Source organism: Crocodylus porosus, unplaced genomic scaffold (assembly GCF_001723895.1).
Source record: "Crocodylus porosus isolate Cpor-Errol unplaced genomic scaffold, CroPor_comp1, whole genome shotgun sequence".
Lineage (NCBI taxonomy): Eukaryota > Metazoa > Chordata > Crocodylia > Crocodylidae > Crocodylus > Crocodylus porosus.
Genome location: NW_017728947.1, coordinates 15,665,787 through 15,670,992, shown reverse-complemented (window position 1 = coordinate 15,670,992; position 5,206 = coordinate 15,665,787). Strand labels below are relative to the sequence as shown.

The 5,206-nt window shown below is 51.0% G+C and overlaps 1 protein-coding gene across 1 annotated transcript in view; it reads right to left on the bottom strand.

Moving 5' to 3' along the window:
* Positions 1 to 5,206, bottom strand: part of CTR9 (CTR9 homolog, Paf1/RNA polymerase II complex component) — a 30,672-nt gene that overhangs the window by 25,204 nt on the left and 262 nt on the right. The gene's annotated exons all lie outside the window — the stretch shown is intronic.

Below are 5,206 nucleotides of genomic sequence, written 5' to 3'. Positions count from 1 at the left end.
AATGATCTGGTGATCTGATCATAAAAGGCCACCAAGTTGGTCTGACAGGACCTACCACTGATGAACCCATGTCGGTCAGTATGTGTGTATACTCCAGGTCCATTCCCTACCCACTCCCTACACCCAAGGATCCATGTGCTAATTCAAGGGCAGGCAAAATATGGCCTGCAGGCCAGATCCAGCCAGCCAGGCCATTCTATCTGGCCTGTGGGACACCTAAAACATTTAGAAACTTAATATTTATCTGCCCCTGGCTGCCTGTCAAAGATGACAAGGCACCAGGGGATGTAAGACCCAGGGGGAGCCAGCAGCAGGACCCAGCAGCCACAGCAGCAAGGCTTGCCTGGCCCTACCCCACCCCAGCCAGAAGCCTCAACCCTGGGGCTGTTCCTGCCTCCATCCACCAGAAAGGGAAATTCAGATAAGAAGGAGGGAAGCATTCACCCACCCACATGCTCCCCTACCCCACAAACAAACACGCACAACTCCTATCCAGCCCACCACAATCCCCCACACACCCACCACACCCTACATACCCACAGTCCCCACAATCCTATACCCACCTACCTATACCCTCCATAATATACAAGAGTAAGACTTAATTTTAAGCTATTATACAGTCAACTCTATGCACACTACACAAACGCATTTAAATGAGGACAAAATATTTTTTGAAATCAAATTAATTAACATTGTAGCAGATGTTTGAGTTTTAGAATAATTTGGTATTTTTTTTTTTTGTTCCAAGATGGCAAACCCCTCCTGAATGGAGTATTTCTAGAGGGCAAGGGGAGAGATTTCCGGTGGCAAAGGTCACAGATTTCTGGTGACTAAGGTCTGGGGTTAGGACTTTTGGTCCCAAGATGGCAACTGGGGGCGGGGCACCTGGCAGGGGGCGGGGCTACCCTTGTGGCCCTTGACAGCTTGCCAAAATTCAGTTAGCAGCCCTCCACCCAAAATAGTTGCCCGCTCCTATGCTATTTAGCTCTTCACTTGTGACTGGAATCAAGTGTTCTTGTCATGAGTCCCGGGACCCTCCAAAAATGTATATGCAAATAAGGTGCAAGACAGCCCGGTCCATCTCCACACCATAGAGGGCAGGGCCAGAGGCAACAGGCTGACAAAGGGGGTAACTGTGCCTCTCAGCTATATGTAAATGAAGAAATGGAAATAATTGGAAACTGGGGGGAGAAAAAGGCACAGTTCAGTTGTGAGAGTGAAGAAGTCAAAATGTATTTGATGTAGTGGTTCACCGTGACTAAAAAAGTTGGCAATGAGGGGGACAGAACACAATGAGCACTATATCTTATTCAGATGGGCTGCACTAATCTAGCCTTGTGAAAGGAAACCCCCATTCAAGTGAAGTGATCTATGGGCAAATTCAGCATGGGCTACAATTAACGAACCTGATAGCTCAATTCCACTACGAAGCACATCCTGCTTCTAGCAGCAATTTAATGGGGGAAGTTTGCTGGTATGCAAATACTAGCAAATTGCCCATCAAGAATGATGGGCAGGCAGGGACAGAGGACCAAGTCTAAGCCCACTCCCCCCACCCCCCTGCCGGTTCGGGTCCAGGCTCGTTCCCCACACTCCGCAGGACTGAAGGAGCCGCTGGGCTCCGATTGTCCCACAACCCAACCTAGCCAGGGCCCCAGTCACTATGAATGGGGCCCTGGCCAGGCTCACCCAGTGGCAGGACTCACATGGCACTATGCCATGCCACTGTCAAGGCAGCGGCAGCAAAGCATAGAGCAGAGGCTGAGCGCAGCCCACAGTTGCAACCCACTCTTGGCCCCCTGGTCTATGCATGGGGCATGCCCCCCCTTGGCTCCCCTATGGTGCGCCCCTGGATGAGCCACAGGGCTCTAATTGCCCCACAACCTGGCCCAGCCAAGCCAGGGCCCCATTCTCGGTGACTGGGGCCCTAGCTGGGTCAGGCTGTGGGACAATCAGAGCCCAGCAGCTCATCCAGGGGTGCAGTGCAAGGGAGCCAAAGGGGGGGGAGCACGTGCCCTGCTCTCCTGGCTACTCCTGCATCTAGCCCTGTGCACACCCCCCCCCCCCGCCCATCACCTCCTGCCACTCCACCCTGCACCACCTCCAAGGAAGGGCAGGGGTTAGGGAGCGAGATAGGCGGTCAGGGGAGCAGTGGGGTGGGGTGCACTGCCGTAGAACCACGCAGTGGGGCAGGATACGCAGCTCCACACCACACCCACTCCCCTCCGCTCCTTCCCTGCCGGCTCCCGCTCCCTGCCAGCTGTGGTCTGGGGGGCACACTACACCTCCCAATAACAAGGGGCAGAGAACAGAAGGCAGAAGGGAGGGGAGCAGGTGCAGCGCAGCAGGCCACACCATGCAGCAATGCTCCACAGCAGCACACCACACGGCCACACCCCGCAGCAGGCAGCGTGCCACAGCAGAAAGCATACCACGCCACACTGTTTCTGACTGCCTGGACCGCTCCCTGGCCCCCGACCTCCTTCTGTCTGTCTGTAAAACTTGGGGCCAACCAATCGCTGCCTGCCCTGCAGGCAGCACGTGCGCAGTTGGCCCGGAGCGTCACAGGCAGGCAAGCAGAGGCTTTTGTTATATTAGAATAAGACAAGGGACTTTTTTCCCCCTTCATGCTGATTGGGAGGAAAAACCTTGTTCTGTATTTGAGTAAATACAGTACATAGGAAGAGAGAAAGTAAATTCTTGCCATGGATGTGGAAATGATGCAAAGAAAACATATTTACCCAAAGTGATTAATAAACAGAGATATAATCCTGCTGCCTTCAAAATTACTCAGGTACATTAGTCAGAAACAAACCTAGTTTTTAAGGCTATAAGCATTTTGGTCATCTAATCGGACCCTTGCTTACTAAACACTATAGAATGCCACCAGAAGTTTCTTCATCAAGCCCAGAACTTCTACTTAAGATACAGAATCCTTTTATGAAAGCACCCGGTCTTGATTTAAAAACTTCAAGTGATGAAAAATTCACTGGATCCATAGGTAAGTTATTCCAATAATTCAGGACTGTGGGCCAAATCCAGGCTTTGGAGTTGTATGATCTAACTATAGGTCTCTAGGCCACATGAGACACGTGCCAGCCATGGCCCTGTACACTATATCCAACACTGGGGGCCAGAGTGTGGTCTGCATGTGGCATCTGACTGGATGAGGCATGTACACTGGCTTTGGCATGCACAGGTGGCCTGGGACCAGCCCCAGAGCCAGTGTGCAGTGCCAGTCTGGCAGGGCACCACATGCAGCCCCAGGCTTCCTGTGCCAAGTACAGTGCCGGATCTGGCCCACATGCCATGTGAAGAGTGAACCCTACAGCAGCAGGCAGGCTGGACCTGGTGCCATGCTTGCTGCACATAGTACAAGGGGTTGGTCTCAATCCAGCCCAAGAACCCTGATCTGGCTCTTGGAGCCAGATGAGTTTGACACTCCTGCAATAGTTAATTACCCTTACAATTGAAAATATATGTCTTGCCTCCTGTCTGAATTTGTCTGGCTCTAGGTGCCAACCACTGTATTTTGCTGTGTCTTTTTTGATAGATGAAAGAGTATTTAGTTCAAGAAGCTTAGCTGAAGAAATTTAAGGAAGTCCTATTTCTCTGATAATAAAAGCCAAGACATACAAAGAGGCAAGCAGGTTAAGTGCAGGTAGAGGGATCACAGAATATGTATGTCACTCATACACTTTTATAGCACTTTTTACTAATTAGTCTACTGAGCAAGCCTTCCAGATGGGGAAAATTAAGGGTGAAGTTACACATTATACTTAGAGCAATACTAAGGGTGCTTAAAATGTGAATATGTGAACATCAAAGCTTGTTAACTTGTTCCAAGTGCCCTCTGACCATCTGACAGTTATGCCACGCCAGGCAAGGGTTAAGTCTGGGCCATGCTACCTAACTTGCATAAGAATAACTTCAGTCTGCTTCACAGAGATAAAACAAGCAATTTTCAATGCTCCAGCATCCCAGGATGTATTGCTCCTGACTCCATTCATTAGCAGGGCTGGAGCCACACTGTCCTGATTCCTGGCCAGCAACCCCAGCTCCCCAGCCTTCTAGCAGCAAGTCAGAGCTGTGCAGGCAAGAAACACTATTAACCCTTAATGTTTGACTGCTCACAGCAAGGTCTAACTTTAAAACTGCTTAACGCCAGAGATTTTGGACAGACTACATCTAACTCCAACCTGTTGCAATGCATGTCAAAAACATGAGTAACCACAATTTCCAGAGCAGTCTTAAGATTTGTTATCACAAGTGAGGCAAAAGCCATTTTAAAGCAAGTGTTCATGCTCTGAACTGTTCATACACATGACAAAGCAGACAGCAGGGTAGAATTACACCTCACAGACCAACTAAATCACAGAGGCTACAAGCTTCTGTAAGCAGAAGCTCACTCCATCAGCTACAGAAAGCAAACTGGTGCCCATTTCCACAGCTGTAGTGGCCGCTGGCATGGAAGACAGTATGTTTAAATAGGCGGGAATTTTCCCCACAGCCAAACAGGTACACACTTGGGGGGGAGGTGGTTTGCTTTCTCTAGCAGGGGGCTGTGGTCCTATACCCAGGATCTCCTGAGCCTATATTGACAACAGTTCACAGAAGCAGGACACTGGCTGCCATGGTCCCTTGCTTTACCTGGGCCAGGTTAGGGTGTTAGGTCTGTGTTGTGTCAGGGTTGACAGTCATCTTACTTAGTGATCAGATTACAGATCGGCAATGTTTTTAGGCAGGGCACAAAAAACACACACAACCTCAACTTGCAAGGTGCTGGTGTGCCAGGGGTGGACAGCAAGGGGTCTGATCCTTTTTGTGGCAGTCCAGGCCCAGCCCCTTCCCCTCTGTCCTTGAGGCACATGGGCCAAGCAACATGCTTTCATGTGCCAGGGATTGCCTACCCCTGTCATACATTGTATGGGACAGTTTGGCACAGAGACAATCCTGCCTCAGGCAGGGGATGGACAAGGGGTCCTGGGGAGGTGCCTTCCAGCCCTACGCCTGCATGTTCCTGTAAGAAGCACCCTGCAGCCTTAGGCCAAAAGGCTTCAGCAGCTTAAAAACTAGTGGAGCCCTTGGGAGTCGGGCTGCCCTGGTCAGCTACACACCCCTGGCAGGCTCTTAGCCCTGCTGTAGCCAGGCCCCACCCGGGCTGTCCACCGCCCGACCCCTGCTCTGCCCAGCCCTTCCCCAGGCT